General features: G+C 37.8%; 1 protein-coding gene across 1 annotated transcript in view; it reads right to left on the reverse strand.

The window, feature by feature from the left end:
- The window catches only part of GALNTL6 (polypeptide N-acetylgalactosaminyltransferase like 6), a 1,248,724-nt gene that overhangs the window by 99,963 nt on the left and 1,123,019 nt on the right, over positions 1 to 25,742 (reverse strand). The window lies entirely within an intron of this gene.

Here is a 25,742-nt window from a genome sequence, read left to right on the forward strand (position 1 = left end):
CCAAAAAAGGAATTAAGAGCACGACTCAATAAACAAATCTTAAAGTCTTTAAAAGCTTCTAACTCAGTAATTTCTATTTATTATAAATGGCTAATCTGGAAAGGCAACCGCATAAGAAACTTAGATTCATTAAAGCCCAGAACCAAAATACTAGTTCAGTAAAGTCTTATTTCCGTAGACAACACATTGCCTTTTTTTATTCTAAGAGAATTTATCAGAAATATTATGTTGAATCAGTATTTAATGCTTAGATAACTTATTATTTATATAGATATTCATTTAAATAATCTTGTGAAATCATTTGAGGAAATAACTCTGGAATTTAAAATGTCAGCTCAAAACAAAAACAAATTCATTCTTCATTACATCTAGACTCTTAAACTTACAGCAGTACTAAGTTTATTTTTTAATTTTTATTTAAAATTTTATTTATCTTCATTTTATGTGGAGAGAGAGGGAGAGGCATCTTCCATTGCTGGTTCACTCCCTAGTTGCCTGCAAAAGCTAGGGCTGGGCCAGGTCAAAACATGGATGCAGGAACTCAATCCAGGTCTCTCATACGGACAGAAAAGACCCAAGTTCTTGAGCCATAATCTGTTGCCTTCCAGGTGTACATTAGCAGGAAGCTGGATTGGAAGTGAAGAGGTGACTTGATCCCAGGCATCCTGATATGGGATATGGGTATCCCAGTGGCAACTTAACTGCTGAACCAAATGCCCACTCCAAGGCTAAATTCATAAACCATAGTTGGCCTAATTTCTCTCCATTGTCAGTCTTCTATGGACTGAGGAAATGCTAAACTTAATTTATGTGTTAAGATGCTATACTTAAATATAGAAAAAAAATCAGTTGGTTATATTCTACCATTTATCCACTCAGACAGACACAAACTTAACTGCAGCTTTATGTAATAGACTATCTACTATAAAAGGACCAGTTCTCAAAACACGAATCCAAGCTTCATACAAACTCATTGCAAGAAAGAATTTGAAAGAGATAGAGATACTGTCATCATACTTTTATGTGTCAGTTGTTTGAGTTATAGTACCCAGATGTTATGTCCTGCCTTATTCTAGATATTTCTGTGAAGGCATTTTTTTTTTTTGAGTACAGCGGGTTACCCTCCACAATGTTGAGTGGGTCTCATTCAATAACTTGGAGGTATTAATAAAACAACAGACTATCTTTGAACTTGAACTGTAACACTTCTCAGGGTCCCCGCTTTGATAGCCTTGGACTTACTAGCTTCTGCAATCACGTGAGTCAATTATTAAAAACAAATTTGTCCAGTTGGTTTTGTTTTTCTGGAGACCCTTGAGTAATACAGATACATAACTTGTTTGTAAATGTAATATTGAAAGAGAGAAAGAGAAATGCTTATATTTTCACTAACATTTAATTCCAACTTCTTTCACTAAGAGAAATGACATCTCAAATGAGACTGAACAAATGATGATTAAAGTCAACAGAAGTCCAAGACAGAACTAATACAATTATTAAAGTAATACTAGTTGCCTTAATTGAGTTCAGGACTATTTATGATATTAATTTCAAATTGATGGGATGTTTATTAATGATTTAGATAAATACATCAGAAATATGGGTGGTTGATAAAAAGCTGATGATGGACAGTGAATATTTTAAACTCCAGTCAAGATCTGGGAAGATCTACATAAGCTGGAGATATAGAAGATGAAACATATAAATGGGTAAATATGAAGACTTATCCCAGGATCTAAAAAAATAAACTCCCAGAGCAAGAAGGGTGGGGAAAAGATTGAGTAGCACAAAGCAAATGTGATTATAATAATATGGAGAATTTAAGGATCAAGGTCCTAAATCTGTGACCCTGAAGTCTTTTATAGTTCTGAATAAATATGTTCTATTTCCTTCTAAAGGGAATTACTAAAGCAGGAGAAGGATGCAAACTGTGTCTTAGAAGTAATGGAAAGAATTGAAGATGTGTATTCTTGATAAGACAAAATTCATATAAACTCTTTTGAAATATTAGAAGAACCTAGTATTTGGATGAGATGCTTTATGTAATCTCAAGGAGATAGAATAAGGATTGATAGCATTGATCTCTAAGGGACATATTTAAACCTACTGGGAAGAAGAAATTTCTAATAGAATGATTAAAGATAAAGCTGCCTGTACTAGTAGATGTATTTAAAGCTGTGGTATATGACTCTTTGTAACAAGCATATAACTTAAATGGACAATTGATCTTGCTATATTTTAAGATAATTCTAAAAACAAGAATTAAGATTTATGAACGGCATTTCATGCATTATTTCACTTAATGGTCATAACTCAATGACACTTTACTATTTCCCCAGTTACATAGGTGGGAATATGACAATTTAGAAAGGCTGAGTGGCTTGTTTAAAGCCACAATAACTACCTTCAGAACAGAGATTTGAAATCTAGTAATTTAACTCTAGTTTAATTAACATCCCACCTACAGAGTCAGAAAATTTTGTAAAAGGCCAGATTACAAGTACTTTCACCTTTTAGGATCATGTGGTCTTTTTTATGACTCTGCCAACTCACAGATGTGGCTGTATTTTAATACAACTTTGTTTACAAAAACAGGCAGTGGGTCATAGTTTGCTGGTCCTTGTTCTACCAGGTACAAATGATTTTCAAATGTTGAAATTAGAAATTAGTGGTTCTAAGATAACATATGTAGAAAGTTGTATTTTCCAAAATTGGGCACCATCTTCACTGTACATGTTCCTTTAGCATATGACCTTGGTACCTGCTATGGTTTGAAAAGGATTTGCTCTGAATTCATCCAGATGATTAAATTCCAGTCATAAGTTGACAGTACTAAGGGGATGGAAATTTAATCACATTATGGTGTTTAGGAGGTAAGTCTAGTGGGAAGTTCTTTTTTTTTTTTTTTAAAGATTTTAATTATTTATTTGAGAGTTAGGGTTATAAACAGTGAGATGGAGAGACAGAAAGGTCTTCCATCTGCTGGTTCACTCCCCAAATGGCAGCAACAGCTGGAGCTGTGCTGATCTGAAGCCAGGAGCCAGGAACTTCACCCTGGGAAGGTAAGAGGAAGAGGGGGAGGGGGGAAGGGAGGGAGAGAGGGAGGGGGAGAGGGAGAGGAATCTTCTATATGTTGGTTTATTACTCAAATGGGTGTAATGTCTGGAACTGGGACAGGCCAAAGCCAGGTACCTGGAACTCCAGAGATCTCCCACATGGGTGGAAGGGGCCCAAATACTTAGACCATCTTCTGCTTCCTTCTTGGGCACATTAGCAGGGAGCTGGATCAGAAATGTAGTAGCTAGGATGTGAATTGGTAGTCATTGGGGATGCCAGCATCAAAGGTGGTGGTTTAACCTGAGGTGCCACAATGCCAGCCCTGGGCTTGTGAATTCTTAGGTCAGTAGAGTACAACATAAGTGACTGAAGCTAGGTAGTAAAAGGCCACATAGATTTTACACATCCACTGGGATACTCATTTAGTAATTATAAGCTGTCATGTAACTCTCTAAGATAACTCAATTTTGAAAAAGTTTAGGCCAAATCAAAGGCCATGTCTAGGTACTTGGGTCAACAGCTCAGTATAGGTTTTTACCTGATGGCAAGTACAATTTCTTAGTACATTGTGAACCTACAATTCTACCTCCTTTATATTTAGATGAGACTATGTGATTATTTCTTGTGAATGAGATGTAGATGGGAGTGATATGTATCACCTTTGGGTCAAAGAAATTATGAGTGAACTTCCTTCTCTACCTTCTTCATAATTTCATTTCTCCAGATGACTCTGATGGGATAAGGACATAAGCCTCAGTCATTTTAGGTTCTTGTTACCTCTGCCTTCTTTCAAGAGACCAGTTCAGTCTCACACCTATATTGTTCCCCATCCCACTCCCTCCATTCTTTCCCAGGTTTTGAAGCCAATGGGCCAAACTTGAAGAACCAGTATGGAGAAGCTCACCTCCACCTACTGTTCCCAACCCCCACCCCTAGCCCACCTAAGATATGAAAAGGCCCAGCTTGCTGGAGTCTGCGCACTCTGCCACATGTCCAGTCTGTGTGCATGCTGGCAGTTGGACAACAACCTCTGTGGATTGATTTTCTTTGAATAAATTCGGTCTGGGTACAAGTTTGTGTTTTGTCTCCTCTCTATTCTTTCCCCTTTTTCTTACAGACTCTACCTGAAAGATGGTAGTCATCAAAGAGTTGGAACTTAGACTGCTGAGAAGTTGATTTGAGCAGAGTATACTCTTCTTCCTCTTCCAAACCTGTACCAAATTGTGACATGAACAATAGAGGCTTACTAGAGTGTCTGATCCAATTATGGTGTCTAGAGGTGGGGCCTTTGGGAAGTGACTGGATCTGATTAGTTTGCTATGGCGAAACTCCATGATTGAATCATGACAACTTATTAAGGGAGAGTCATGAACACAAAAGAAGTATGTTTTCCCTGTGTGCTTCCTGGATCACTATGTCCTTCCACCATTGTCCTGCGACATCAGGTACCTAAACCAATGCATCCTCTGAATTTGAATTATGAAATTCCCAAACTGTCAGTCAAATCTTTTTTTCCTTACTAAGTAGCTCTTCTCAGGATTTTAAATTTGTTTATTTGAAAGGCAGAGAGACAGAGACCAAGGCGGGTGGTGGAGAGATAAGAGAGAGATCTTCCATTTGTTGATTTACTCCTGAAATACCAGCAACAGCCAGAGCTGGGCCAGGTTTAAGCCAGGAGGCAGGAGTCTAAGTATTTGGGCCGTCTTCTGCTGCCTTGCCTGTACATAGCAAGAAGCTGTATGACAAACAGAGGTGGGACTCAATCCCAGGCACTCTGGTATGGGATACAAACATTCCAAGTGGCAGTCTTACCTGCTGTATCACAATATCTACCACAGATATTTTAAAGACACAAACAATTGTTTAATACACTTCATTTCTTACTTTTGTATTTTGAAGAGGTAGAATTTGAAAGCAATTAGATAACAGATGAAGGGGTGGGAAAAAAAAGGGTGGAGAATGTTAAATAGTTCTGTGTACAATTCACAGTTTTTCTTGGTCAGACATAAAAATATTACAGGAAAGAATTCTTCTTAACATCTGAAATTAGAAGATGGTAATTTGTTGGTGTTGCCTTTTTTTTTTTAATAAAAAAGATGGCCATATTGCTCCCACTATTTTGTGGGGCTGATCAACCTTTCCCACAAGAAATATGAAATGATGTGTTAAGTGCAATTTATTAGGTGATTTATTTGTGTGTTCCTGTATGATTTGCTTAATGTTTACCTCTCTCACTGGGCTATAAGTTCCATGACTGTTTTATTCATTATTATATCTATAGCTACTATTGATGGGTTTAGCACGTAATAGATACCCATTGAATATTTTTTTTAACTTTTATTTAATGAATATAAATTTCCAGTGTACAGCTTATGGATTACAATGGCTTCCCCCTCCCATAACTTCCCTCCCACCCGCAACCCTCCCCTCTCCCGCTCCCTCTCCCCTTCCATTTGCATCAAGATTCATTTTCAATTCTCTTTATATACAGAAGATCAATTTAGTATAAAGATTTCAACAGTTTGCACCCACATAGAAACACAAAGTGAAACATACTGTTTGAGTACTAGTTATAGCATTAAATCACAATGTACAGCACATTAAGGACAGAGATCCCACATGAGGAGCAAGTGCACAGTGGCTCCTGTTGTTGACCCAACAAAATGACACTCTACTTTATGACGCCAGTAACCACCCTAGGCTGTCGTCATGAGTTGCCAAGGCTATGGAAGCCTTCCAAGGTCGCCGACTCTGATCATATTTAGACAAGGTCATAAAAGACAGAGTGAGGATAGTAACCAATGATCCTAAGAGTGGCATTTACCAGGTTTGAACAATTATACAGCATTAAGTGGGGAAGAGGGCCATCAGTACACACAGGTTGGGAGTAGAGCCATTGGTGGTAGAGTAGAGGTTATGATTATAATAGAATTAGTTTCCTACCTTGAAGAGATAGAGAAATGAAAGAACAAGTTGGGCTTAGAATAGAGAAATGAGGGAGCAAGTCCTAGATCGCTTGCTGACAATAGCAATATCACATGAATACTTAGCAAACCGTTTCAACCATTAGATAACAACTTAAGAAAACATTTACCAGAAGGTCCAATGCCTTCTATAAATTTTAAGAATCATGTATTTGAAAACACCTCTTAAATATCTAACATGGTGTAGTTTGTTTAGCCAGTAAACTTAAGCACAACCATCTAAAATGTTTTTAGTTTCTTTCTACCAACACGTTTAAAACATATGATACACAGATTCAGGTCACACAAATTAAAATGTATCTTTGATTGATTTTAGCAGCTTAAATTTATGGACAATCTTATCTATAAGCCATTTAAAATAAAACTCTTAATAAAATTTCCCCATGTGGACATACAATATGTACACACATATAACATAACATAATAGACAAATATAGCAATTTTAATAATAGCTTTTAAAATCTTTAACTCTTTTTGTAGATTGCCAATTGATTTGAATTGCTTTTTCTTTTTAGTAACCTCAGTTAACCATACTTTCTCTCAGTTGGTACTGTTAATACATTATTGGCTTCATCTGTTTACAGAGCCATCCCAAAGTACTGAATACAATAGAAGTGGCTGGAAAAAGTCCATAGGAACCTATAGGAGGACAGCTAAACACAGAACCAACAACGCTTTAGTTTTATGAGCAGCACATCATATATAACTGTGGATGACAAAAGACTTTAAGTCGCCATGTTTAAAATTATAAACTCATCAACCAACAAGAGGCACTTGCTTACTTCACAGTATTTTTGAAAGCACCTGTAGGATTTTACAAGTATTTAACCCTTTAGGCCTCTGGGGCTTTCTCATTAAGATAACTATCATGTCTAGTAACACAAGATCATTAGACTTTTTATTTTTTTTTTTTAAACTTTTATTTAATGAATATAAATTTCCAGTGTACAGCTTATGGATTACAATGGCTTTCCCCTCCCATAACTTCCCTCCCACCCGCAACCCTCCCCTCTCCCGCTCCCTCTCCCCTTCCATTTGCATCAAGATTCATTTTCAATTCTCTTTATATACAGAAGATCAATTTAGTATAAAGGTTTGAACAGTTTGCACCCACATAGACACACAAAGTGAAACATACTGTTTGAGTACTAGTTATAGCATCAAATCAAAATGTACAGCACATTAAGGACAGAGATCCCACATGAGGAGCAAGTGCACAGTGGCTCCTGTTGTTGACCCAACAAATTGACACTCTAGTTTATGGCGCCAGTAACCACCCTAGGCTCTCGTCATGAGTTGCCAAGGCTATGGAAGCCTTCCAAGTTTGCCGACTCTGATCATATTTAGACAAGGTCATAAAAGACAGAGTGAGAATAGTAACCAATGATCCTAAGAGTGGCATTAACCAGGTTTGAACAATTATACAGCATTAAGTGGGGAAGAGGACCATCAGTACACACAGGTTGGGAGTAGAGCCATTGGTGGTAGAGTAGAGGTTATGATTAAAAAGGAATGAGGCCCAAGTACGCTAGACAGGGTCTAGAACAAAGGACAGAGTCATTCTTAGAGGAGCTAAGAAAGGTGCTGTCTAAGCTACAATTAAGTTTTCTGATTGAGAGGCAAATAGAACCTGATAGAAGGGGCTTGATAATAATCTGGTGGGCTTTAGGCCTTGTAAGTTAAGAGGCCCAGACCTATCTATCTCTTCACATGGGGTATATCCTAAGGGAGGTGTGAACCTCCTAGGGGAAGGCACTCTGTTGACTTTCATTACTTGGCTGGCCTGGGAGGAGAGCTGGCCAGGTAAAGGCAGGGGGCATCTCTAACAAGAAATTTACAGTTCTGCCTGCAATGTTGCTGACCCTACTTGACCACACCCTCAGCTGCAGTGGTCACTTTGGAAGTTGGGCTGAGTGAAGGGCTTTTCAGCTTAGAGCCAATAAGATCTGTGGCTCTGACCTGGGCATCCTTCGACTCCAGGGCAGGTCCATTTCCAGTGATCCAACTTTTGGCAGAGCTGCCAGGGCTCTTCACAAGCTGACTTCTGCTGAAGCCCAGGCTTACCACATTGAAAGCCACTGCAGTGGACTGGCCTGTTGGGTCTCCTTGAGGGCAGATCACTGTATAGATCAGCCATTAATAGGCTTGCCACCCATTGCTTCTGATGCCTAGCTTTCTTTTCCTCCTGGTTTGTGTTAAAGCAGACCAGAGGATGCAAGTCAAGGGAGTGCCCGTGTCCCATCTCTAATCTTCGGTGGCCTGAACTACAAGTCTATAGTCATAGGCATGTTCTGTAGTAGTTTTTCTAAGGTAGACAATGCCCTTGAGGAAAATTATATTCTCACTTTAAAACTTTCTTTCCCTTTGGTCTGAAAGGGAGGTTTTTTCTACTTACTGTATACTTTGCTGATGGCGAAGTGAATCTAGCTATGAGATTATTATTTAAGTTCTTATTTTGGCTATGCTATTACAGAAAAATGTTAGCCATCTCTTTTATAAGGTCTAAAGATTAAATTGTGCGTCCTACAGATTCCTTCATAATAGATTTAGTTTCCTATCTTGAAGAGAATAGAGAAATGAAAGAACAAGTTGGGCTTAGAATAGAGAAATGAGGGAGCAAGTCCTAGATCGCTTGCTGACAATAGCAATATCACATGAATACTTAGCAAACCGTTTTAACCATTAGATAACAACTTAAGAAAACATTTACCAGAAGGTCCAATGCCTTCTATAAATTTTAAGAATCATGTATTTGAAAACACCTCTTAAATATCTAACATGGTGTAGTTTGTTTAACCAGCAAACTTAAGCACAACCATATAAAATGTTTTTAGTTTCTTTTTACCAACAAGTTTAAAACATATGATACACAGATTCAGGTCACTCAAATTAAAATGTATCTTTGATTGATTTTAGCAGCTTAAATTTATGGACAATCTTATCTATAAGCCATTTAAAATAGGACTTTTAATAAAATTTCCCCATGTGGACATACAATATGTACACACATATAACATAGCATAATAGACCAATATAGCATTTTTAATAATAGCTTTTAAAATCTTTAACTCTTTTTGTAGATTGCCAATTGATTTGAATTGCTTTTTGTTTTTAGTAACCTCAGTTAACCATACTTTCTCTCAGTTGGTACTGTTAATACATTATTGGCTTCATCTGTTTACAGAGCCATCCCAAAGTACTGAATACAATAGAAGTGGCTGGAAAAAGTCCATAGGAACCTATAGGAGGACAGCTACACACAGAACCAACAACGCTTTAGTTTTATGAGCAGCACATCATATATAACTATGGATGACAAAGGACTTTAAGTCGCCATGTTTAAAATTATAAACTCATAGACCAAATTTGATCTTGTTACAAGGTGATTATTCAAATCTTTGAAAATAAGCACATATTTACATAACCCATAGCTCTTAATAAAAATTCAGCTGTTTTTGAACAATTAGCATTTAACAGACATCAAGAGAACATAATAGATTACTTTAACACATTGCTTTAACAGAGCATCAGAGTTTAATTCTATGTCAAAGAGAAATTGAGCTTCCTGTGATCTTTTGCTGTGAGGTTTCCTTCCTTTACCTTCTTTCATATTGGTGACCATGTTTCTGTGTTTCTGTGTGTAACACATCTTTAAGCATCTTTTGCAGGGCAGGATGAGTGGCAACAAATTCTTTCAGTTTCTGTTTGCTATGAAAAGTCTTAATTTCACCTTCATTCACAAATGAGAGCTTTGCAGGATATAGTATTCTGGGCTGGCAGTTTTTCTCTCTTAGTACCTGGGCTATGTCTCGCCATTCCCTTCTAGCTTGTAGGGTTTCTGATGAGAAGTCTGCTGTGAGTCTAATTGGAGATCCTCTGAGAGTAATCTGACGTTTCTCTCTTGCACATTTTAGGATCTTTTCTTTATGTTTCACTGTGGTGAGTTTGATTACAACATGTCGTGGTGAGGATCTCTTTTGGTCATGTTTATTAGGGGTTCTATGAGCTTCCTGCACTAAGATGCCTCTGTCCTTCTCCAGACCTGGGAAATTTTCTGCTAGTATCTCACTGAAAATGCCTTCTAATCCTTTCTCCCTCTCCATGCCTTCAGGAACTCCTAGAACTCGAATGTTGGGTTTTTTAATAGTATCCTGTAGATTCCCGACAATATTTTTTAGATTTCTGATTTCTTCTTCTTTTCTTTGGTTTGCCTGTTTCCTTTCCTGTTCTCTGTCTTCTAAGTCCGATATTCTCTCTTTTGCTTCGCCCATTCTGTTTTTAAGGCTCTCTAATGTGTTTGTCATTTGATCAATTGAATTCTTCATTTCATTATGATTTCTCGTCACTATCAGAGTTTCTTGTTCCACTAGTTGTTTCATTTCATTTTGATTCCTCCTTAATATTTCATTTTCACGAGAGAGATTTTCTATCTTGTCCATGAAGGATTTCTGTAGTTCAAGAATTTGTTTTTGAGAAGTTCTTAATGTTCTTATCAATTTTTTGAGATCCGCTTCTTGTATTTCTTCGATCTCATCATCTTCATAATCTTGCATTGGGGTGTCTTTTTCATTTGGGGGCGTCATAGTGTCTTCCTTGTTCTTGTTAGCTTGGTTTTTGCGTTTGTTGTTTGGCATGTTGGAGATATTTGGTTTCTTCACTGTGGTGTTTTTTCTTGTTACACTATGGCTCTATATTAAGTGGACTGTCTGCTTTCGGTGGAGCCTTAGAGGCTTGAGATGAGTGTGGACTGAGAGCTGTGTTTGGTTCCTCAGGGCTGAGGGTGTGTCAAAGATGACACTCCCAGGTTAGGCGTGGTAAATCTCTTTCTTTTCTTTTCTTTTTTTTTTTTTGATTCAAAAGGGAAGTAATTCCGCACAGCTGAACGTACTTGGAGGTAGTTAGCAGGCAAATGATATACCCACAGGAGCCAGATTGGAAGCTCTTTCCCAAGGACCACACAGGGAATCTCTGCTGCCCTCAGTGTGGGCTCCAATTCTCCTGCAGTCTCCCACTGGGTTGCCAAGTTAAATCCTAATCTCCTGTTATTTCACCCCTCCCCCCAGAGTCAGGTTTTTCTGCTCGGCTCAGGGCCGGTGCAGACCTGAGGTCGCCCTGCTTATGACGTATGTCCAAAATGGCGCCTGCTCTTTGTCTTGCTCGCCTTTGAGAGGTGAGCGGAGAGCGAGAGACTCGTGTCCGTATCGGTCACTTTTTTTTTTTTTTTCCTCTCTCTCTTCTAGTTAGCCTGGTGAACTTTTCCCCACGGAGTTTCAAGCCTCGTTCCCTCTAGCCTCCTCTTTCCGCTTGCCCGCTGGTGTCTCGGGCTATGGAGGTTCGGCTCACCTCGCGTTCCAGCGCTGGTGCGTTGAGTCTGCTGCTGCTGTCCCGAACTTGGGCTCCCACGCTCTCCACGCAGGTCCACTGTGAATCACTAGTTCCGGAAGAGTTTCCGCTGCTGTTTCTTCCCCTACTCTTCCTTGACCCTGCAGTATCTCCACTTATATTAACGTGTGTCTTGACGAACTATCAATGTGCTTCCTTCCTATTCCGCCATCTTGCCGCTCTCTCCCATTAGACTTTTTAATTCTCAAACATTTGTATTAATAGCATTTTCCATTATAGAAACTTAAAGTCTGGTACCACATCACATCTTGACAGTCCTTCTAATATACTCCAAATAGACTGATTAGTTGGTGTCTCTATAAGATGAGAGACATAGGTCCTTCGATTTTTTCAGTTGGGCCCAAACTGGAAAAACCAAAGTCCAGGATTTACTGGAAATTTTAGAGACCAGATTGTTTGAAACTTTGATTTTTTGAATGCCTGTCAAGAATGCCAAGAAGGCTCAAAATCCAAAATATCTGGTTGAAATAAGATTCCTTAAAATCATGACATAATATAGACCAAATTTGATCATTGTTACAAGGTGTTTATTCAAATCTTTGAAAATAAGCACAAATTTAAATAACCCATAGCTCTTAATAAAAATTCAGCTGTTTTTGAACAATTAGAATTGAACAGACATCAAGAGAACATAATAGATTACTTTAACACATTGCTTTAACAGAGCATCAGAGTTTAATTCTATGTCAAAGAGAAATTGAGCTTCCTGTGATCTTTTGCTGTGAGGTTTCCTTCCTTTACCTTCTTTCATATTGGTGACCATGTTTCTGTGTTTCTGTGTGTAACACATCTTTAAGCATCTTTTGCAGGGCTGGATGAGTGGCAACAAATTCTTTCAGTTTCTGTTTGCTATGAAAAGTCTTAATTTCACCTTCATTCACAAATGAGAGCTTTGCAGGATATAGTATTCTGGGCTGGCAGTTTTTCTCTCTTAGTACCTGGGCTATGTCTCGCCATTCCCTTCTAGCTTGTAGGGTTTCTGATGAGAAGTCTGCTGTGGGTCTAATTGAAGATCCTCTAAGAGTGATCTGAGGTTTCTCTCTTGCACCTTTTAGGATCTTTTCTTTATGTTTCACTGTGGTGAGTTTGATTACAACATGTCGTGGTGAGGATCTCTTTTGGTCATGTTTATTAGGGGTTCTATAAGCTTCCTGTACTAAGATGCCTCTGTCCTTCTCCAAACCTGGGAAGTTTTCTGCTAGTATCTCACTGAAAATGCCTTCTAATCCTTTCTCCCTCTCCATGCCTTCAGGAACTCCTAGAACCCGAATGTTGGGTTTTTTAATAGTATCCTGTAGATTCCCGACAATATTTTTTAGATTTCTAATTTCTTCTTCTTTTCTTTGGTTTGCCTGTTTCCTTTCCTGTTCTCTGTCTTCTAAGTCTGATATTCTCTCTTCTGCTTCGCCCATTCTGTTTTTAAGGCTCTCTAATGTGTTTGTCATTTGATCTATTGAACTCTTCATTTCATTATGATTTCTCGTCACTATCAGAGTTTCTTGTTCCACTAGTTGTTTCATTTCATTTTGATTCCTCCTTAATATTTCATTTTCACGAGAGAGATTTTCTATCTTGTCCATTAAGGATTTCTGTAGTTCAAGAATTTGTTTTTGAGAACTTCTTAATGTTCTTATCAATTTTTTGAGATCCGCTTCTTGCATTTCTTCGATCTCATCATCGTCATAATCTTGAATTGGTGTGTCTTTTTCATTTGGGGGCGTCATAGTGTCTTCCTTGTTCTTGTTAGCTTGGTTTTTGCGTTTGTTGTTTGGCATGTTGGAGATATTTGGTTTCTTCACTGTGGTGTTTTTTCTTGTTACACTATGGCTCTATATTAAGTGGACTGTCTGCTTTAGTGTGGCCTGAGAGCTGTGTTTGGTTCCTCAGGGTTGAGGGTGTGTCAAAGATGACACTCCCAGGTTAGGTGTGGTAAATCTCTCTTTCTTTTTTTGATTCAAAAGGCAAGTAATTCCGCACAGCTGAATGTAATTGGCGGTAGTTAGCAGGCAAATGATATACCCACAGGAGCCAGAGATCGGAAGCTCTTTTCCAAGGACCACACAGGGAATCTGTGCTGCCCTTGGTGTGGGCTCCTATTCTCCTGCAGTCTCCCACTGGGTTGCCAAGTTAGATGCTAATCTCCTGTTATTTCACCCCTCCCCACAGAGTCAGGTTTTTCTGCTAGGCTCAGGGCTGGTGCAGACCTGAGGTCGCCCTGCTTATGACGTATGTCCAAAATGGCGCCTGCTCTGTCTTGCTCGCCTTTGAGAGGTGAGCGGAGAGAGAGAAACTTGTGTCCGTATCGGTCACTTTTTTTTTTTTTTTTTCCTCTCTCTCTTCTAGTTAGCCTGGTGAATTTTTCCCCACGGAGTTTCAAGCCTCGTTCCCTCTAGCCTCCTCTTTCCACTTGCCCGCTGGTGTCTCAGGCTATTGAGGTTCGGCTCACCTCGCGTTCCAGCGCTGGTGTGTTGAGTCTGCCGCTGGTGTCCCGAACTTGGGCTCCCACGCTCTCCACGCAGGTACACTGTGAATCACTAGTTCCGGAAGAGTTTCCTCTGCTGTTTCATCCCCTACTCTTCCTTGACCCTGCAGTATCTCCACTTATATTAAACTGTCTCTCCCCCAGACTAATAGTGTGCTCCCTGCCTATTCCGCCATCTTGCCGCTCTCCTCTACCCATTGAATATTTATCAAGTAGCTGATACATGGTCAACTCCTGTTTCAATTATACTTCTGCTTCTATGACTTTTCCAGTTTAGTATTGGTTTGTATAAACTCAGGGCCATCTTCCCTTTTATCATGAGCTTCAATTGTCCCTAATCTCAAGAGTTATTTTTGTTTTCATGCCATTAATATCACTATATATTTCTTTCTATTTTTCAGATTTCCCAGTAACTATACCTATTTTAGAAGAAGCAACCACATTTTGACACAGTAGAGAGATGTGTTTGGGAAACAGTGTGGGAACATGGCTCATTAGGAAAGCACAACTGTTGTGGTGTTAATCAAATTCTGTATTTGTTTTGAAAGATGTGGTTTATATTGTTAAAAGAAATTCTCTGGTAGTCTGATGTGCTGATAGTTTAAAAAATTTATATCATGCCATACTTAAGTATCTAATTCTTGGAAAATCTGTCTTTTTTTACAACATAAATATTTTAAAGAAACATTATTTTACCCATGAATGAACACAAGGCATTTTTTCATAATATAGTTCAAATTGACTGAATAATTGAGTGTTTGCCTTATTTTTAAATCATTTTTCAATATCAGCCACAAACTGGAATTTAGACATACAGAATGTTAAATTGAATGGAATCATACAATTATGCTGATCACATGGATTTTGAAATTAGTTTCAGTACAAAATCTATTGTTAGAAGGATTATGAAGGAACATTATTACCAGGTATAAGGTGAAGCATAATATGTTACGTGAAAATTGTGATTGGGCTGGCATTGTGGCATAGTGGGTAAGGGTACTGCCTGTGATGCTGGCATCACATATTATTGTGGGTTCCTGTCCCAGCTGCTCCACTTTCTATCAGCTCCCTGTTAATGGCCTGGACAATGCAGTGGAAGATTGTGCAAGTGTTTGGGCCCCTGTCACCTACGTGGGAGACCCAGATGAAGCTCATGGATGCTGACTTTGGCCTGGACCAGCCCTAGCTATTGTGGCCATCTATAGAGTAAAACAGCAAATAGAAAAATCCCCCCCCCCCCCCCGCCATGTGTGTGTATGTCTGTCTCTCCTTTTCTCTCTATAACTCTGAATTGCAAACAAAAAGTAAATGTTTTTTAAAAAAGAAGATTGTGATCTAAATTCTCCTAAAATACATGTATTTAAGCACTGTTTCAAAATGCTCTATTTCTAACCTCCTCTCTTGCTCTTCTGTCCCTCCTTTTCTTCCTCTGTTGAAGTTATTCTTGTTTAATTTCTGTTGTTCTCACAAGCCAGACACCCTTCCAACTTACAGCATTTGTTCTGTGTGTTTCCTCTGCTTGGAATTCTCTTCTTCTGGAACAATCTGTGGCTAACTCACTCATCTTCATGTCTTAGCTCCAAATCCTCTTGCCCCAAACACTTTCACATCTTGTGTCCTTGCATGCTCAGTACTCATCACCTTTCTCTGCCTCTATTCTCCCAGCACTTATCATCTTCTAATTTGGTAGTTACCACACATTTTTATTATGTTCATTGTTTGTCAGCCTCTCTCTACAACAAAGTGGAGTTATTTTTGTATCTTTCATCCAGTGATTTATTCTAGGCACTTAGAGTAGTGCCAGACACATGGTTGGTGCTCTGTAAGTATTTGTTGAATGAATGAAAGGATAAATGAATGATTTACTGGCTTATAAAGTGATGCTAATTCCAAGTAATTAAGTTACTTAAATATAGCCCAGTTTGTAGTTTCTATTAAAAATAATAGCTGTGATCTCTAGTATATTAAAAACAAATTTCAAAGTAAAAAGCTATTGAGCTTATTTTCATTAAGAAGTATTTTATTGAAAAATAAAGAAGTAGCTGATGTTAGAAACATGGCACATATTATATAAATAAGTAATTACATTTCCGGGACTGGAAAATAACTTTCTAATTGTATGGCATGATTTGGACAGGTTAAAGGTGAAAAACTTAAGACCAAATTATCAACAATTTTATCATCTATTTGGAAATTAAAGTATTAATTGTTAATCTGAAAGCTTTGGTGGGTAAATATTGCAAAGAGCCATGTCTGTCATTAAACTACTTTCCTGGCTGGATGTAATAAAACTACACCTTTTGGCCTGATTTGATCTAAAAAGAGTAGCTATGAGGGAAAGCACACCTCCATACACTATTGCTTTGCTTTATTCTTAGAAACCTGGGTTTTGAGGTCATTCTTTGAGATAGGGAGAAAAAAAGAGAACAGCTTATTTTGGCTTTTCCTGACCTTACTTTTCTATTTGTTGATCAGAATGCAAGAAAAGCAGAAATTGGAAAATACATCTACAGGTTTAATGAAAATATGGTTGTTTTTAATTCCCAGGGGAAAGTCTCTATTGAGCTAGCTGTTTAGGATTTTTTTTTCAAATAAATGCTCTATTAGCATAAAAAGATCATGTCCAAACTATCTTGTATTTAAGGAGTTTCTAGAGGTCTGCGTGGTGATGCAGGGGTTACAGGATCACTCCTTTGAGAAGCAGTGCTTATATATACAGCAACATCAAGCATTCTTAAAAGCAGCAATTAGGTACTGAATGGAATTTAAAAACCATTGTATCACTTGGTTTATTCAATTCAAGATGTTAAACCTTAGGGAGGAAAACATGGGCTTGAATTTCTTCACAGTTCTTCTTTGGGTAAAATATGGCTAATTACATAATCCTTCATTTCCCTTAGTTCATTATTTCTATAGTTTAGATGATACATTGGAAGTAAAAGTATTTGTTTTTTTATTGCAGTCTCATATGCCTCCAGATTTTGAGTCTGTTACTTAAATTTTCTGGACTCATTGTCTGCTAAAAATAAGTATAATTTCTTCTTTTTAAGGAATATCTAAACATCTGATTCTTCTTTGTCCCTTAGTTAGGCTGTCAAGTATTCTTCTACCTTCCTAAGGACAGGGACTAAGTCCTTCACTAAAATCTCATCCCATACGAACTCCCTCTGGTGGTGAAGCTGAAAATGAAAGCTGAGAAGTTCTCAGTGGACAGGTCTGAAGGGCAGGAGGCAAGTTGGTGGGAGGCAGTGAAGTTGACACCAGGAGGGACAGGGAAAAGTCCAAGGGAGGGCCTAAGCCACATTTGAGGCCCTGCAGTCTCCAAGAAACTTATCCATTTCCACAGCTTTTTCAGTTTGTTTATGTGAGCTTCCTCTACATCTCCTCCTTTTCTTTTTTTTTTTTTTTTTTTTGGACAGGCAGAGTGGACAGTAGAGGGAGACAGAGAGAAAGGTCTTCCTTTTTGCCGTTGGTTCACCCTCCAATGGCTGCCGCGGTAGGCGCGCTGCGGCCGGCGCACCGCGCTGTTCTGATGGCAGGAGCCAGGTGCTTATCCTGGTCTCTCATGGGGCGCAGGGCCCAAGGACTTGGACCATCCTCCACTGCACTCCCTGGCCGGATAGTTGGTTTTCTTCCTTGTAAACAGAGTCTAAATGACAAACTTTTCAGAGTGCACTTTGAAATAAGCACTTTCAGTCCAAAGCTACTCAGATGAATATCACTGCAACAGATGCTTCGTTGAAGCAGAGGGTTTCTTTGGTTTAAAACATCATTTTAAGATTTTATTTACTAATTTTTAGCCACATTCAATATGACAGCACTTTACTAAAATAAGAAATATGAACACTCTTAGGAGTTCATAATCGTATTTACAAGTTATTTTATTTTTATGCTGAGAATAAGTTGGCTTATTTTCATGACATGTTATGGTTTACCAGGATTGAACCAAACAGGTTAGGATGATTTCCTGACCCTCAGTTTCATTTCCTGCAAATCTAGGGATGCATTTACTTCATAAGGTGGTTGTAAAGACCAAGTAATACACACAGCATTCTTAGGTGGCAAATAATGTGTACTTAAGAATAGTGGTCAAATGACACTGTCTACCTAGTGAATGACTTAAATTTTGGTATGTGGGGGACTATAGGAGGTGGATGATTTGTATTCACATGTTGACCTCTGAGGGGGTTAGGGCACATGACAACAGGCAAGTCTGTGAATGTATGTGTTGGGGGAGATAGGGATAGTATTTCTCACCGTCACTCTCACAATTTGGAGGGGCGGAGGGGATTTTGGGTCAACTAACATTTCTGACAATGATGTAGATTACAAAAATCAAATCCTGTACCTCTAAAGTTAATGTGTGTATACAACCAAGAAGCTCACTATAATAATGGCGTTTGGATTTGGGTGATGGGCTTGAGAATTGCATGGATAATTTTTGTAACTTTTACCAAATACTTCAGGAACTGGTGGGCAGGCTGACTCAAGCTTTTTGTAGATTTACACACCTAAAGCATTAGAGTGATTACATTATATTTCATTTTTCTTGTTAGGAAAAAATGGCAACAGAAAATTCAAAAGTTTGGAAAAAAATAATAATATAACAGGATTTCAAGAAGAAATCAAATTGACCTTAACACAGACACTGAATGCTGTATAAATGGTTATGTTTTGCTCACTTTACAACTATATATAAAAGCTAAAATAAAATTAAGCTGGGAATTAGGAAAATGGCTTCTGACATAAAAGAAGTAACAATTGGAAGGAATTCACACTTGCCATTAGGCTTATATATAATAGACATAAAATTTAACTTGAAAACGCTCTGTTATACCTGAGGTACCTTTTGTTGGGTAATTGAAATGAATCTGAGTGACTTGTGAGACATTCAGCAGCTGTTTCTGTTTATCTTTGAGCTTTTCAATGTGTTTAGAGTAATTTTAACATTTTCTCTGGAAGATCAATTCTGGGAATGTTGGCTTAAAATGAATATTTTATGTCATCTAGGCTAAATATTACAGGAAAAACCCCCATAGGAACAACTTTCAATATTTTCTTTTGTACCTGTAGGTATATGGTATGCCATAAAAAGGCTTCTGTCACATTTTAGATACAAAATGCAACTATACTTTGAGGTACTTTATAGGCTCAGAAGTAAGGAGCTGTCTCATAAAAGCATTGAGAAGGTACATAAAACATTTTAGAAACATCCTTGGCATACAAAGGATTTCTAATGAGCCCATATTATAAGTCTAAATTTATTTCTAACAAACCATTTGTACAAAGCATCACCACGGTAGTTTATAGAGAGATGGCTTAAGGGAAAAAGAATACATTCCTAAAATGAGATGGAGTTTTGCCCTTCTAGGGAGGCAAATAAACTCTCTTAGGAATATAAATTAAGCACTCTAGGAGGTTTTTGTGTTTTCAGATGACTATGGAAAAAGTGGAAAGTGCTTATTAATTAAAACTATGGGTTCTTTGCCACTGTGCTTGAGGCTTGACTTGGAAAATGAGAAGAGTATGAGAAGGTAGTAAATTTGGGAGCTGGGGCAGAGACAAGGAAAGGGGCCCAGGAAACAATGGCCCTTCTTTGGGATGCTTGTATGTCTTTGTTTAGGAGTTTCTCCTTCCAATCTGTGGATTGTGTAACACATAGCACATGTGCTGCAAACAGCCCCATGGTGATGGCTGGAAAAGAAGGACTCCAGGTAGGAGGAGTGAGGAGTTGAGGAAAAGGAGCCACCCTTGGGTGCAGAACCTGTGGAAAGGAGGATGTGAGTGAAAACACCCTGGAACCAAGACCAGTTCTTTGTGCTCACACAGACACCAAAATGGACCAAAGTTCTGCCTTTAGCTTAGAGGTGTTGGCCTTATCTGCACCTTAGATTTGTTGCTAGAATTTGTATTCAAACAATTTTGAGATTTATGTAAACATATTAACAAATCAATGTTTAGATTAGGTTAAGATTCCATTGTGTTTAAAAAGGTATTTAATAACTACCCAATCAAAAACTTTTCCAATAAGAGGATTTTAAAGCCAGAAGTTTCTCGGGGCTGAGAGAGACCACATAGGCGTATCAGGTAAGATGTTGAGTTTAATATGGTAGAAATGGGGAGAGGGAAGAAAAGAGTATAACCCACTGCACCTGCTTTTGCCATGACACACAGGTGAAAATATTTAAGAAACATTAGAGTCAAATATAACTGTTGTCTAATCTATGGTTCCTGCTTTATAATGTTGGCTGATTTCCTTTTAGCACTTACAATGTAAAAAATTATCTCTTTATTCCTCACACTAAATTCCATGAGGTAGATACCTTTGTCACTCCTGTTGACTTTTATAGTCTCAGTGTCTTTCATGTAATAGGCTTTAATAAATACCAAACACTTCAGAAAGTTTGTGGAAAAGGGGAATTAAAACATAGGTTTCTTTTGGTGTAGACAAAAGGTTTGAAATCAGGAATGGGTGTTTGGCACAGTATTTAGGGTGCTGGAAACCCAGGTCAGAGTGCCTGCGTTTGAGTTCCAGCTCTGCTTCTGATTCCAGTTTGCTGCTACTACACATTCTGGGAGGCATCAGATGATAGGTTATGTAATAGGGTTCCTGCCACCCAGATGAGTGATCTGGATTGAATTCCAGACTCCTGCTTTGGCCTGTTCCAGCTTGAGGCAAAATATTGGAACAGACAGTTTACAGAAACAGAAATACAAATGACTCTTAGCCATGGAAATTTATTCATCCTCAATTTAAAAATGTAAATTAAAATTATAATGATATTTTTCACCTTTTGAATTAGTAATAATCAACATAACAGCATGTTGACAAAGATGTAACAGAATAGATACCAGTTTATTTGAAAGGCAGAGACAGAGAAAGAAGCAGAAACAAAATGTGCGATTCATGAAAATGATCATAAAGTGAGGAAAGAAAGTTATCACATGGTATCATTTGGTGAAGCAATATTTGCAACAATAAACCAAGTAATATGACAACAACACAATTTTATTACTTTCTCTGTATTAAGTTCCTCATATAAGAGAAAGTGTGTGATATTTGTCTTTCTGGTCTGGTTTATTTCACTTTGTATACTTACTTCCAGTTCCATCCATTTTGTTGCAAATGTCAGGATTTCATTCTTTTATATGCTGAGTAATATTCTATCATGTTTATATACCATATTTTCCTTATCCAGTCATCAGCTAATGGACATCTAGGTTGCTCTTGTATCTTTGCTATAAACATGGGAATGAAATATCTTTTTGATATGCTGATTTTACTCCTTTTGGATATATTCCTGGAAGTGGAATATCTAGGTCATAGGGTAGATAAATTTATGGTTTTTTTGAGGAATTGCCATAGTGTTTTACATAATGGTTGCACATAATGGTTGCAACTCCACTAACAATGTATTAGGGTAAACTTTTCTCCACAGCCTCACCAGTATTTGTTATTTTTGACTTTTAGAGAATAACCATTCTAACTGGAGTGAGATGATACCTCCTGGTGGTTTTTATTTGCATTTGACTGATGGCTAGTGATACTAAGCATTTTTTTTTTTGTATGTCTCTTGACCATTTTTATTTCTTCCTTTGAAAGATGCCTATTCTTATCCTTTGCCCATTTCTTAACTGGATTATTTGTTTTGTTGTTGTTGAGTTTCTTGAGTTCCTTATATATCCTGGATAGTAATCCTTTATCAGATGCATAGTTTACAAATATTTTCTTTCATTTTGTCAGTTATCGCTTCATTTTTTCCATTGTTTCCTTTGCTGAACAAAGGTTCTCTTGATGTAGTTCCATTTTCCTATTTTTGTTTTATTGCCTGTGCTTTTGAGATCTTATCCAAAAAGTCTTTGCCTATGTCAATGTCTTGCAGTGTTTTCCCTACATTTTCTTCTAGTATTTTGATAGTTTAAGGTCCAAGGTTAGACCCTTGGTTTATTTTGAGTTGATTTTTATATTGAGTATAAGGTTGGGATGTTGTTCCCAGCTTCTACATGTGGAAATTTAATTTCCCAACAATGTTTGTTGAAGAGTCTATCTTTTCTACAGGAACTGTATTTAGCACCTTTGTCAAAAAATTAGTTGGATGTAGATGCATGTTCTTATTTCTGGTTTCTACTATGTTCCATTGGTCTAAATGTTTATTTTTATGCTGGTACCATGTTATTTTGATTATAAAGCCCTGTAGTACATCTTGAAATCTTGTATTGTGATGCCTCTACGTTAAGATTTCTTTGGCTATTCAAGGTCTTTTGAATAAGAATTTGGGGATTGTTTTTCTAGTTTTAAGACAAATGTCCTTAGAATTTTTATGGGGATTGCACTGAATCTGTAAATTGTTTTGGGTAGTATAGATGTTTTGATAATAGTAATTTTTACAATCCATCAACAAAGATTTTTCCACTTTTTTGATATCTTCTTCTGAGGAACATCTTGTGAGGAAAGGTTTGCTTTAGCTTACATTTTTGAGGTTCACAGTTCAAGATCAGGAAGCTTCATTTGTCCTGTATCTGGTGGAGACAGGCAATCACATGTGTGGAGAAACAGTCACATGGTGAACTAGAAAGCAGAGAGAGAAGCTAGGACAACTTCAGTTTATATAAACAACCCTTTCACATGGATTGCCTTCCAAGGGCAAGCCTCCAATACTAAATATTATACAACTGGCTCCACCTCCTAGATTCCATAATTAGATCAAATATCCAGACCAATCCATCAATGAATGGCATGAACCTAAAACTTGAACTGTGAACCTAAAACTTGAGGATTTAAATATCTGCATGAGTTTGGTGAACCAAGTTCTGTTCAGTTCAAAACAAGATATAACTGTTGAACTATAAATATGCTTAAAATTTTTTTAATGGCTTACGTTCCATGTAGGGAAACCTTAGATTTGGCTAATTTTGTGGCATTATTGATTTTCAATTTTTGCTAAGTACAACTAAATAAAATCCATGTTTATTCCTGGATTTTCTGAAATGAGACTAAATTTTTTAATGTAATAAAAATTCCAAAGTTCGGATGTTACCTTGTTTGAGTGAAGAATTGAATCAACCATACTCAGTGATTATGCATGTATAATCCTTACTGAATAACAACCACTGCATTTAGAAGATAATAAAAAGTTGAATATTATATAACATCATAACAAGAAATGTCATGTCTCATATTTAATAAATGTCAGACAGGAAGAACATATATTTCCTTTTTTTAAAATTTTTTTGACAGGCAGAGTGGACAGTGAGAGAGAGAGACAGAGAGAAAGGTCTTCCTTTTTGCCGTTGGTTCACCCTCCAATGGCCGCCGCGGCTGGCGCGCTGTGGCCAGTGCACCACGCTGATCCGATGACAGGAGCCAGGTGGTTATCCTGGTCTCCCATGGGGTGCAGGGCCCAAGCACTTGGGCCATCTTCCACTGCACTCCCTAGCCACAGCAGAGAGTTGGCCTGGAAGAGGGGCAACCGGGACAGAACCCGGTGCCCCAACCGGGACTAGAACCCGGTGTGCCGGCACCGCAACAATATATTTCCTATAAGAAGTAGTTTCAGACAGTGACAGTAACCACTTTTCACCAAAATTTTGTAGTCTTCTTTTTTCTAAGAGAAATTAGGTTAATGGTTTTGAGAGAGCAGTCAATTTCTGGTTCTTGCTGTGATATTAACTAGGAAAAGGTCTGTCTTGGAAATTATGAAATAGAATTTTTAAACCTTGCATTAGGGTTGAATGGGATATGAAATTAAATCCAATGACCTTTAAGTGCTAACTTACTACCTTTTCTTTTTTAAAGGACAAATAATAGTTACTATTCCTATTGGAAAAATAGAGTGGCCAGAACTTGGGGATGCAGGAAGCTCAATTTGAAGACTGTTGAATTCATAAATGGACACAACATAAATAAACCATTAATATAGTTGACAACAATTAAACTTCATTGTATAATTTAAAATCACTAGTAGAGAGGATTTTGAATGTTCCCAATACAAATAAACAAAAAAATGTCTGAGGTGATACATGTATCAGTTCCCCTGATCTGGTCATCACATTGTATACATGTATTGAAATGTCATATTGTACCCCCAAATATGTACTTAAACTGTTGTATATAAAAATGTTAAAAATAACTAAGATGCTCTAATAAAATCTCAGACACATTTTGGTCACTCTAGCTGTGAATGTGTATTTGTGTGTGGCAGGAATATAACTTGAAGTGTTAATCTGGTTATGCTCTGTGGGTTTTCCATCTTCATCCTTTACTCTATTTTTTTATACCACACTAAAGTAGATACAAAGATTGAAAGACAACCTAAGACTAATTTTTTCTCATGGGGTGGGCTGGGGTGATGGAAAAAGAAGTGGCAACCAAAAAACTTGTCTGGAGGAACAGGATGGAGGGGAAGAGATATGGAAGGAACATCTTTCCAAGGCTGACTTCCCAAGACTTGTGAGTGAAGGACACTGACTATTCAACAATACTTGGTACCTGTAAGCACCCTGCGTAGGGATCAGGGCACTGGGAGACATGGGTAGGGTTGAGACCTCTCCCTAGATTTGAACTAAAGAGTAGAACATTAATCTTCATGCAAAGGCAACTATTCACCTGCCCCTTTGTTTCATGAGTTTCCTTGTCTCCATTATTAGATTAAAAGTTTTGAGAGCAAGGTCTGAATCTCTCTTTTACCAGAATAATGTATTAACCATCATCCTAAATTTCTCTGTAAGCATCCTGAATGATGTTCATGTTACAAAGAACCTATGTTGAAAATAGGCTAAATCAGGCCGGCGCCGCGGCTCAATAGGCTAATCCTCCACCTGCGGTGCTGGCACACCAGGTTCTAGTCTCAGTCGGGGCGCCGGATTCTGTCCCGGTCACTCCTCTTCCTGTCCAGCTCTCTGCTGTGGCCCGGGGGTGCAGTGGAGGATGGCCCAAATGCTTGAACCCTGCACCCGCATGGGAGACCAGGAGAAGCACCTGGCTCCTGGCTTTGGATCAGCGCGGTGTGCCGGCCGCAGCGCGCCGGGCTGCAGCGGCCATTGGAGGGTGAACCAATGGAAAAGGAAGACCTTTCTCTCTCTCTCTCTCTCTCTTACTGTTCACTCTGTCTGTCAAAAAAAAAAATCTAAAAAAAATTTAAAGAAAGTAGGCTAAACTGAATACACCTGTACTCTTCAGTTCCCAGTACTATCAACAATTTATTCCACATTTACCTTAGAAGCAGTGCATTTCTTTCCAAATATAATTATGCTAGATTTCATTATCATAAATATGTAATTTAATTAAGAATTACTTAAACTGATTAAACATAGTTATTAAAAGAGAAACAATTGTTGTTCTTGTCAAAACGAGTTTAAACAGTTTGGAAGGCATGAGTTGTCAAATTGGATGTGGCTGTGGTAACCATAAGAGGTTGTATATAAATCATAAAAATACCAGAGGGATTCTATTAGGCATTAAGATAGCTTCCACATGTCTTTAGGTTTTTGTTCCAACTCAAAGGAGCACAAATTAGAAATCATAAAGAATGCAATGTAGGTATGGTTTATGTATCTGTAGTTTTACTTCAATTATTGGATCTAAAAGCAGAAGGAAAAGCTTTGGTCTCCCTTATATTAGAATCCTGGAGAATAAAAAAGTTATATTTGTGGTTAATTTTAAAATTAATTAATAATGTTGTTTTTAATGTTTTCCCGTTTCATTGAGGTTTATGTTTAATGTGTGAGATCCTCATCTCAAATATGTTTTGTTCAAGAGCTTTTTCTGGGCTTCCTTTGCCCTTTCCTGTACAATCTAGCTCACATGGAATATGGAC

This window comes from Lepus europaeus, chromosome 16 (genome assembly GCF_033115175.1).
Source record: "Lepus europaeus isolate LE1 chromosome 16, mLepTim1.pri, whole genome shotgun sequence".
Taxonomy (NCBI): domain Eukaryota; kingdom Metazoa; phylum Chordata; class Mammalia; order Lagomorpha; family Leporidae; genus Lepus; species Lepus europaeus.